The sequence below is a fragment of the Rhodnius prolixus genome, unplaced genomic scaffold, assembly GCF_049639745.1.
Source record: "Rhodnius prolixus isolate KJV_2025 unplaced genomic scaffold, Rpr scaffold_11, whole genome shotgun sequence".
Classification (NCBI taxonomy): Eukaryota; Metazoa; Arthropoda; class Insecta; order Hemiptera; family Reduviidae; genus Rhodnius; species Rhodnius prolixus.
In genome coordinates, this window is record NW_027411625.1 from 8,253,453 (window position 1) to 8,265,860 (window position 12,408).

The window sequence follows — 12,408 nt, forward strand, 5'->3', positions numbered from 1 at the left end:
TGGGTCGTAATTTTAAATAAAGATAGAGAAGTACAGGCTGTGGTTTTGTGAATAAAATGTGGGTGCAGCCCCCAGGGAGTATTATAGACAGCATTCCACTTACTGGATGTGGAGAATGCTCTGCTCTTGCTTTCTTTCCATTTAGCAAGTCATAGCATTTTCTATGATTAAAGGGAACGGAGATATACAGGTCAGATGTCCGGCTTTGATAGCACTATTCAGTCCAAGCAACGTATTTTTCGATCAAGCTATTCAAGAGCTCCTTGAACTCGAATTCAGTAACCATTCGCAATAACAACTATACTGAAACAACCATTCAGGATTTCCAGGAAGTTCTAGAGAGCTGCTAACCGATACTTCCGTTATAGATTGAATTAGAGCTGAGGTAGTGCTAAGATGGAACTGTACCTGGGCCTTGTTCTTGGGCTTATCTTATACCTGAACAAAATAACAAATTTACACATTCCACGTCAATTCCTCTATGCAGACTTGTGAGAGACCACTAGCTGGAAGTAATTTAAATTACCGATGGAAATTTAAATTCAAAAGTTTAAGGAATCGCAATACCAACTTGATAGTGGTTAGTCACAGCCACCTTGTGTTGCTGAGCTACGTCAAAAATCTGGGTCACTGTGTTGCCCAGTGAAAGGTTACAAAGTATCCACTCTTTCGTAAGAGTAAATGAGATGAAACTGAAAGTAGTTGCGATCATATCTTTAGCCAACACCATTCATCAGAGTCACCTTTCCACCACATTCTGCGCAGCCTCAAGTGTAGTGCACTATGCAATGAACACATCTACCATCTGTTCAATATTAAGAGAAAAATTTAATGCTTATGGGTAATTTGTCGAATTTTTATTTTTAAAAAATCTGGTGAGATATTTCGCACAGTTTTTTTCCCCCTACGATTGCTACTTTCTCTTACCTTTCATAACAGGAAATATAGCAATCGTACAGACTTTCGGGTATCAAGTTTTGCTATAAATGGCAGAAAGTTCAAATTCGTCTGTTTATTTATTATTTTTGGTTTAGGTGCCACTATAGACCTGACATTACACTTTTTTTTTTTATCAAATCAGCCACTCGGGAATGCTAATCTTTTTGATAGATTTTTCTATTCTTAATTCCGAGTTGAAAGGATATCAAGGCAATAATTAATTCAAGTTTTATGTAATTTTGTCTAGGCAATCGCCAAAGGTTCATATGAACTTTGGTCATAACTTCTTTTAGGCTTATCACTTCAGTTTCTTCTACTCAAGACATATCGAGTTTAGAGAAGTTAAGACGTTAGGCTTACTTTAACATTTTATGATACCGTACATGTCCATACTACTTCAAAACATAGTAAAATAAATCTTTTTAGTAAAAATTTTAAGTTGTAATGAAATTTAAATTACATGAACTGGTGTAAGAGTAAGTAAGTACAGTTCACATCAGAGTTTTAGGCGCCACGGTAGCCGAGCAGGTCTAAGAGGCGAGACCTGCAAAGCTAATAATATGCATTGTGGTACTGGGTTCGATTCCCGGTCTTGGCCTTGGATTTTATTTAATGGTTAAATGAGAAATAGTAAAAGTACGTTTGCTATTCGCCTTCGTACACGACACCTAGTAAATGGTAGTTGGACCGTTAAGCCCCGCCTGAAAAAATAGAATAGAATAGAAAAGAAATTTATTATTCTGGGACAATTGTCCCCTAAGAATAAATACAGGTACAAATAGAGGCCTTAATAGTTTGGCCTGTGATTAGACAGAAAATAAATACATAAATAAGTATTTATAAAAAGTGAAAATAAAAATATCAGCAGAAATTAAGGAAATAAATTAAAATAATTAGAATTTCGGAGGAAGCTGAATAGAAAGGCGATAACTGAATAGAAGGGATTTAAAGATAGGGTAGGAGCATGGCGGGCAGATGATGGCAAGGAGTTCCAGAGAGAGGTAGCACGTATTAGGAAGGACTTGTGAAAGGATGAGGTACGGTGTGACGGAATATAGAGATCAGATGAGCGAGATCTAGTATTACGGGAATGGATCAAGGATTTAAACTTAAAGAGTTGAAAAATATAGGATGGCCTTTGAGACTGGATGACTGGAAAAAGGAAAGAAGCCAAAAAATATTGGCGGCAATAGACAGGGGAAAAGCCACTTCAACTCATCGTAGCGGTGCGAAATGCGGGAGTCTCTGGAAATGCTGAAAATAAATCTTATGAAGCAGCTCATGAGGCGCTTGAGCTTAGCTTCAATATCACCAGAAAGTCCGCGCCATACACTAAGCAACCATAGTAGAAATGGGGGAATATAAGAGAGGAAACTAGGAGTTGCCAGGTCCTTAATTGGAAAAAGGTGACGGGAACTATTAAACTGCTTAAGAATATGGATGGAGCGGCGAGAGATTTGGGAAACATGGTTTTTCCAGGATAGGTTTTGATAAATAGTGGTTTTCATAGAGGAACAATATTTTATTGGGATATTGTAAAGGAAAAGATTAGGAAGAGGAGCCAATGATTTAAGGAGTGGGTTAGAGCCAATAACAATTGCTTTGGTCTTTTCTACATTCAGGGTAAGCTTAAGTTCGTGGCCCAAATAGGCGATTACTTTACTTTTACTTTACATCAGAGTTTTTATTTTAATTTTAGGGACGACAACATCTGATATTGGCGCTTAACCCCTGCTTTTCCCTAAAATCCATTCTCTAGAAATACTATTATATTTCTTAAAATTATGGACCTACAAAGACTGTATACAAAGAGAGTTAATATATAAACTATTATTGCTACATGAACGGTATATGTAAAACGTATAAAACCAAGTTTTAAGGAATTAGTAAGGCAAAATTTCAATTGACCTTATTGTTGTCACCTTCAATTGAACCTTAACATGAAATAAACTTCGAATTTTGTGTATACGAACAAGAAATAAGTAAATTAATATTATTATTTTGAGTTTTGATCAATACAGTACATACAATCTCTAATGTTTTTGTAATAAACGTTGTTTGGAAACTCAGAAGTACGTAAAATTTTGAATTTCCAGCAAAAATGCAAAATAAAAACTTTTTTTGCACGATTACAGTGAGTTTTACTAGGGATAAGAGTAACAGTTGCGAGCAAAAAGAAGGTTGTGTGATCCTCTTTGGTCGTCTTATCAGAAGTTAGTGCTCTTAAGATCCAATTCCATCTAGATAGCATTGTTTAAAATTTGCACGAGGTATGGACACGTGAGTCCCAAACTGGTCCACCCGTCCAGCCAGCCAACATACATTCTACACGCACTTCTTTTTTTTTTTTAACACAGATCTGAAGGATGCAGTAAGGCGTGGAACTCACGTGAGTTGGGTTGTACGTTCACTCTATTAGTCAACGAAATAAGAAAATAAATAAACAGAGCAAAACAACCTTTAATTCAGATATAACCATATTAATGAAAGAATGAGGCAAGATTGTAGAACTGACAAAAAAAAAAAATACGAGTTCCCAAATATTTATTTCTATAAACAGAAACTGAAAATGTCCTCGAACTGTGGCCGAGTTCAAGGTTTGCCTCTCCATTAATCGCCAGTATACACCCATAAATTAATTATTTATGTCTGTGTATGTGAATGTGTTCCAATATCTTTACTTTTGTAATGGAGAAATATTGGGATTAAATCAAACTGTGGATATGAAGTACTCACCAAAAGTAAATGTTTTGATAACACCTGAGTCAGAAAAGGAGTTTGTTTTGAATATTTGTAAAAACATTTTCTAGAAAGTTCATAAATTATAAATATTACGTTTAGGTACAACCTCACTTACTGCTCGACCACTTTTCTTACTATTTTGACATATTTTCCATTTTAACTTTGTAAATACATTACATTCATGCTTTCATTTTATGCATCACTTTCATGCATCTTGTAGCACAATCTGCTTTACCTATAACTGTATAAAATTTACGAAGATGCGATTATTTTGCTGAATGGCGAATTAAGGCCAGAAAAGCTACATCTGGGGAGCGGAGATGAAATCCTTTCTGTGGGCGAGGGAGAGTCGATTAAATACTTGGGATGCACGTTTTCTGGAGAATTGGTCTTTAATGAAAGCTCGGTGACTAAAATTAATGATAACCTTGGCAAGTTGGTTACCTCGAGTCTATTGAGACCGGACCAGAAACTAAATATAATGAATCAATATATTTTTCCATCCCTGACCTATCCACTCCAAACAGCTCCTCTCACGAAACTTCGACCTGCCCTGCTTGAAGGCATCGATATTATGATTAGAAGGAGTGTCAAAGCTATTATTGGACTACCAGCTAACACGTCGACAGCTATGTTCTATGCACCTCGAAGATTTAGAGGTTTGGGTTTAGTTAGATGTCAATGGGAGGCACCACTCCAACATTGGTCCATCGCTCAGCGGTTGTCCTCGGTCCAGGATGCACAATTCCAGTCAGTGTTTGACTTTGAGGCGGAGGTGAGTCAGTGCGCTGAGAGGTTGGACATGAGTCAGGAGCACCACACGAGCGTCAAAAAATTGAGGCAGACATTGCGGGAGAATGCGTTCGAGGAATGGACTCGGTGCAAGTGGCAGGGTATCGGGGCTCAACACTTTAGGGATGCGCCTAAACTGAATAAATTCCTCTTCGATAAACGAATATTGACAGGTTCGGAGTGGATAAACGCCATAAAATTGAATTCTAACTACGCACCACTTCGTGGTGTTCCTGGTGCCGGTGGACAAATGGTGGGAGAAGTTGGGACCCTCTGCCGCAAGTGTGGCAGGGAGACGGAAACTCCAGCTCATGTGCTGGGAAAATGCCCTTTTAACTCCCTCCTTATCACTCGGCGCCACCATAAGGTCAAGCACGAGCTAATTCGGCTCCTGAGGGAAAAAGGATATACATGCTTTGAGGAAGTTTATTGCATCGACTCAGCGGGATCGACGAGGTATGCTGATATAGTCGCCCTTCATGACCGCGACAGATCGGCCCTAGTCCTCGACCCGACCGTGAGATTCGAGAGCAATGACCCGGACCAGGCGGAGAAGGTGGACTTGGAAAAAAAAGGTATATATGAGAGTTGTGTCCCCTTCTTGAAAGAGAGGTTCCATGACTTCGGTGACCGAGAGTTTCGGGTTCGGGGTCTCTGGTTCGGTGCCCGAGGTGTCATCCCTAAGCTGACTTTCAGCTTCCTTCAGGAGCTAGGGATTGATCTGAGGGAATTGGAGGCCTTGGCGGAGTCTATCATTGTGGACTCGATTGGCATTATCCACCACCACATCTACGGGGCATGAGTTTGATTGTTCTGCCCGCTTATTTGTTGGTATTGTATGATTATGATATGTTGTTATTCTGATTTGGATGTTTCTGTTGCTGGTTTGGTTTATTTTATTTTATATTATTTTGTTGACATATTGTATTAGTGTTAGGAACGATTTTCGTTTTTCTTTTTTTGCCTGACGAATTGAAGATCTCTCAATGGTGTAGTATTGGTGTTGACTTCTTTCTTTTTTTTCCACTTTGTCTATATATCTTGATTGACTGATTGGTACGCTGTGTGTCTAGCAACCCGATCTATTTGGGCAGCACCCTTTATTTTGCAAATATTTGCATTAAAATGTTTCTCTCTCCGAGTGGAAGAAATTGTCGAGTTTAAAAGTGCTAATGTATAGAAAGTATACTGCTATTTTTCTCAAAAATGGTGGTTATCTTGAAATTTTGTGCAACTATAAATCTTTATTACAATATAAATACATATGTACAAAAAATAAATACATGAAGTGTCAATATACAAAACATTGTAACCTTCATAACAAGTGCTTGTAGAAAGGTTAAGATATGTAGGATAAGAATGCAGGGAAAAAAGGAAAGAAAAAACCTGCAGCTAGTCCAGAAAGAGAAGGATGTGTTTTAGTGTTTTGTAGGGAATAGAAGGATCTGTAGGAGGCTATGTCGCCGCAGAGTGGATTATGATGACAGTCTAGAATGGAAAGGAATTTCAGCAGATGATTTTAGATATAGGAGTGTACGGGATAATGGATGCAGTCTCGATTTTAGTGCGTCGAGGAGAGTCTAAGAACATTGTTCTGTGTTGTCCTGGAGTTTCTTGATGTTGCTACCACAGGTCAGGCTCCAGGCGGAGCAGGCTTAGAGTAACATCGGCCTAATGACCGATACTATACAGCAATTTTTATAAAATAAGGGTATTATTATTCAATATTATTATTGTAGAAGTATTTTATTATTCTTTGCAAACTTATTAATGCATTAGGTGTTACTTTTTCTTAATAAGTTGTTGTTTAATGAATTAAATGCGAAAAAATTGATTTTTTTTTCTGCGGTATTGAATGTCAGCATCAAGAAAGCGTAATCAAACATCCATTTATTTGAAAACATTTAAAAATTTCCAAAACGAAATTTTTTGTGGGCTGGTGAGGGAAATCAATATAAATAAACAATGGAACATCATAGAACGTACAAAATTGCATTTTTATCGTTTCCTCTTGAGTGCCTTATATCTAGGGAACGGATTCGTATGTATTTACATATTTTTTTCTAGGCAATTTACAGACGTTTTACAACTAGAAGTATTCATACTGACACTTTTTAAGCCGTTTGAGTCTACTTTTATTTCACATATTTCCACATATTTGGATGTTATCGCATATTTATACATACGAGTTTGATTAAAATAAATAAATATTTCTACATATTTAATCAAAATATGTACATATTTTTCATTTTTGACATATTTTCATAATTGGGAGGTGGTTGACAGGAACTGTGAACCACAGACTGTAGGGCTGTGAATCACAGTAGGTACAATGGTTATTGTAATTTACACAGAATGCTGCTAAACAGTGACGGGCACTTGTTAGTTCTTTGAAGTTGTTTGACGTTGTCTGTTCTTTCAGCTCGTTCGTTGAAGTATCCAATTCATTTCGTTCGGTCACTTAGTGTATTCTTTTTTGGGTGAAATGCCACGAACATCGGCCTCAAACAAACAACTGGTTGCTAAATATCTTCGCGAGTTTCCAGCAGAACTTTTTCGAAGTGATGGAGACATTTTGTACTGCACAGCTTGTGACAAGCGCGTTTCTTGCTCTCAACGTTCCCAAGTCACCCAACATATTGCCACCGGATCGCACATAGAGAATAAAAAGAGAAAGAAAGAGAGGACGTCCTATCAAGCCTTCCTTACATCTCCATCATCAAGTAAGTCTACTCTGAGTACAGATCTGTGTCGGGCTTTGGTTAGAGCAGATATCCCTTTCCACAAACTTAAAAATCCTCATTTCAAAGGATTCTTAGAGACCTATATTGGGAAAAAAATGCATGACGAGAGCACTCTGCGGAAAAACTACCTGGAAGATATCTATAAAGATACACTAACCAAAATTCCTTTCACATCTCGAAGACGAAGCAGTAGCGATAAATACAGCCAAGTCTTTATTCGAGAAACCTAATTTAAGGAACGACCTTGCATTCATTTCTGACAATTGCGTATTTCTTGCACAAGCCATTACCCAACTTGAGTCCCAAAATGTTCGACTGACAGAAAACGTGTCCAACGTGAAAAAAGTCATCGAAAAGGTGGAAGGAATACCTGGGAGTAAGGGAGATCTGATCAGATCAAAACTGGTAGAAGAACTGAGCAAGAACAAAAGGTGGGAGACCATCTGAGGAACAGAAGTCACCTCAGAACATCGTGTACCCTTTACAACCAACGAGATAACTTCTTTCAGCAAGGCACCTATAACATCTGTAGATGTTGAACGATCTTTTAGTCGTTACAAATCCATCTTACGCCCAGATCGTCGTCACTTTACGTTCCAACATTTGAAATTTCATGTGGTTGCAAACAATTTCGAAGAGTGAAGTTTTCAAAATTGAAAATTTAACACATCTTTTTATAAATAGTAAAAATGTTCTTTGTTGTATAAATCATTATAACTTGTAAAAACAAATTATTTTGTTCCTAATAAATTATTATAAATTGTAAAAATGTTCTTTTCTTGTATAAATAATTATAACTTGCCCCCCCCCCAAAAAAATTCCATTTTCATAAAAAAAAATGTCCATTTTACTTAAATATTCCAGAAAATATTTTAAGAAAATCACATATTTTCCACATAATTGACGAAAATAAATGCATATTTTAATTAAATATTTGGCATTTTTAAATACATAAAAATCCGTTCCTTACTTATATCAGTATAATATGTGAATTAATAGATCTCAATTAATGTTGCCCAAGTTCTACATATGAAAGAAAATTATTAGAGTAACAAGCGGGATTGTTATTGAATGTTTTTTCCGAGTAGTAGGCGAATTTTCTCAAAAATTTTCAGATGTTTTACGGTTCTATGGAAATTAAACGTTGTCTTCAATACTGAATGTTCATTAATATTTTAGACAAGTTTTTAAAAATCACTGAATTCTTTTGTGCAATTTTTATATTCCGATTAAAACACGATTTCATGTAAACAACAAAGTAAGGCTGTCAGGAAATGCAGCTAAAGACGACTATGGCCTAATGGAACAGTAAAATTACAAATATAGAGTGGTATAACTGGTCTATTGTGAGGAAGTAGAATAATTAGGGTGTGGACCCCGCTAGGTGAACTAGTGGTGCCCAAGGTTCGCGCAGCAAGGAGGTTCTTACACATTACAGAAGGTTAAGCTTTGTGGACAACCTTTACTTCATTTCCTTCCGCTTAGTTTTATAGCATGTTGGATGGTGCTTTGTGACCTAGACAGGGCTACTTGTCCGCTAATGGGCCGCTTGTCCACCATAGTCCTAAGCGAAAACCTTGCTAAAAAAAGTGAATTCTGTACTGATGGCGGTCGGAAGGCGGTAAGCAAGACACTGTGGGCCAACACAAGAGAGGTGGCAAAACTGTGTTATTTTAAATTAGAAGATAATCAAATTTAAGTATACAGGGTGTATACGGAGGAGTGGTCGAAACTTCGGAAGGTGATTCTGGGCATCATTTGCAACAAAAAATGTTATATAAACTATGGCCCGATTCGGCTCCGTTTTATAGATATCTTTAATTTTATGTTTTTTCAAGGTACTACTACTTTTTAGCAAACACTTGCCTATATTTCTTAAACTACTAAAGCTACAGCAATTTCAATAAGCTCATTGAAAAGAAGGTTAAATTTCCTTTTAAATAAGCTAATTCATATTTCAAAATAATAATATCAAGTGTTTCATTTTGAGGCCCAAACATAAGAAATAGCAAGTTTCTAATTTTTTCTAAAAACTTTGACTTCATTTTTCTCAAAAATATTATATATGTTTTAAACGTACACTCCTCATGAAAAACATCTATATACAAACACCTTTCGAAAGGTATACAATTGCATAGGGGTTACTTTAAAAATTGATGCAGAAATCTTTGATTAATTGCAAAAAAGTAGGCCTCAAAACAGCGTCAGCATTATGAAAGGAATTCACCTACCATAAGAATATATTTGATCAGAATCATCAAATCCAGTACGATTTTTTGCAAACGTGTAATTTAATAATTAATTAATTAAGAACTATATTAAAAAATATAAAATTTACATTATAAATAATAAAATAAAATAAAAAGAAGAAAAATGAATATGATGTTAAATGAGTGTTAGGTACCAATTTCGAAAGAAATGATTTTCGCCTAACGAGTTTAGATCTGTGGTTTTTCTTTAGTTAATTAGAAAAAAAAAAAACTAAATATGTGAATGTACAGTCATATGCTCAGCTATGAGAAATTTCTCAACAAAAATTTTAAGTTATCAAAAATACTTGTAGATACACCTCTATATAGACAGCTCGGTGGATGGAGTAGTTTGCAATGGAGAAGCAGCGAATTTCATGATAGTATCTAGCAATAGTACATTTTAAACGGGAAAATAGTCACAATTGCGATGACAATCTAAAATTATATTTTCGAAAATCAAACTGCAAACGATCATTCTAATTAATTCCCAAGTAATTTTTAGCTCTTGAGAGGTACAATGACCAATTCTGAACTATAGTGGTTATAGTAATGTTTACAAAAGAGAAGATTGGTTGAGCTTGAATGGATAACCTAGCTACTGTGGTATTCAATGTAAGACGAAAGATCAGCCTGATCCTTTCTTCCCTACAAGACGGTGAACCAATTATAAAAAGCAAAATGAAGAGTTACATAAGAGTGTAGCAGAGGATGAAATGGGTAAAAGCAAAACTATTGAATGACAACCGCGGAAGAATCTCATTTACATGAAGGCGTAGGCTATTCAGTAGCAATAACATATTAGATATAATTTAAAGAAAATTTAAAAAAAAAAGAAGCGGATAATGGCCAAAAAAAAATGGAGACCTTGAGCTCCCAGGAGCCAGGAAATACGATTCGATTGGTTTGACTCTGCCTACAACTACTAATTAATTGATATTTTAGTGGAATTAAGAATATTAGTTTTCTACAATGGACATCTCTTCGTGGTATTTGGCATTATTACCTTATGTACCACGACGTAATCTCAGTTTTCTCACATCTGTTTATTTTACAAACAATATTCGAGTAAATTACAGTTATGCAGAATAATAATTTACTTTAGAAAGTGTTCATTACTTTCATTTTCTTTTTCTTTGATGTTCACGTATTTCTTAATGTATAATAATAAAAAATAAAAAGGCCAATCGGTTTCTTAAACCATGTTGTAATAGTAAGGGAAAATTGTATTATATGTAATCTCTTGGGTAATAAACTATTATTATTATTGTTACAGCCCAATTTTTAAACATCATAATGATATTAACTATGTTATCAAAATGTTAAGGCAGCCCTAATTTACCATTTACAACAATTATAACATCCACCAAATGTGTTTAGTCAGCGAATAAAATTATGGAAATATTAAAAATATTAAGTATTAAACTCATTCATAACTGTCTGAAGCCGGGAGAATTCTCCAGCACAGTCAAGTAAGATAGGTTGGTCAGATCGCATTTACAATGGAAATTGCCCTAAATAATTGTTAACCCGGCTAGTGTTGGTTGATTGCACGTTTGTTACATTTTGAGCAAAGTTTTATGAATCGCTTTAGATTGTCAGCAATTACTATGCATGATTATTTTTATCTGGATAGATTGAAGCAAGATGAAACTAATTACAAATATTTTACTAGTATTCTAATCTATAGTACATTAGGTGAAAATTTAGAAATGAATTATTATTACAAGTATTTATCTATTTTTTGTTTTAACTGCGTGTAATTTGTGCTGCCGTATACTTCAGAAAGATTAATTAAAAACTGAAATTTCGTTTTTAACTCCGTGAAACAAATAACTACAGTAATAGACCAAAACTGTCTCCTTTTCTATTTTAATGTGCTTGTCATGTGACTATACAGAATAGAGCATAAAAAATGGCAACGAAGAAGAATAATTCAGAATAGATTTTTAAAAAAAGTGCCAATTTATCAATATTTATAAGGACACCTTAGCAAAAACCAACAATTTTAAAGGTTAAGCAAAATGGTTGATTAAACGACAAAAGATACAAAAATCAGCAAGTACCAATTTAACGACACCTTAGAGATAATAAATATTCAGATATAGAAGATTAAATTTTTATGGTTCCAATCACTACAATTTCAAAACTCTCTATCTCCCTTTGTATTGTTCCAATTTTAATGATTTTTTTACCGAATTGCAGAGAATAGTTTCCTCTATAACTGCTATAAATAGCAATGTTTTAATGATAATAGTTATTGAGATATAGAAGGATAAACATGGGAGGTATTGCAAATGGTTCAAATTTCAAACCTCTATATCTCTCTTTCTATTGTCCCGGTTTTAGTGAATTCTTTACCAAATTGTAGAGAATAGTTTCCTCTATAACTGCTATAAATAACAATGTTTTAATGATAATAGTTACTGAGATATAGAAGGATAAACTTGGGAGGTATTGCAAATGGTTCAAATTTCAAACCTCTATATCTCTCTTTCTATTTTCCCGGTTTTAGTGAATTCTTTACCAAATTGTAGAGAATGGTTTCCTCTATAACTGCTATAAATAACAATGTTTTAATGATAATAGTTATTGAGATTTAGAAGGATAAACTTGGGAGGTATTGCAAATGGTTCAAATTTCAAACCTCTATATCTCTCTTTCTATTGTCCCGGTTTTAGTGAATTCTTTACCAAATTGTAGAGAATGGTTTCCTCTATAACTGCTATAAATAACAATGTTTTAATGATAATAGTTACTGAGATATAGAAGGATAAACTTGGGAGGTATTGCAAATGGTTCAAATTTCAAACCTCTATATCTCTCTTTCTATTGTCCCGGTTTTAGTGAATTCTTTACCAAATTGTAGAGAATGGTTTCCTCTATAACTGCTATAAATAACAATGTTTTAATGATAATAGTTATTGAGATTTAGAAGGATA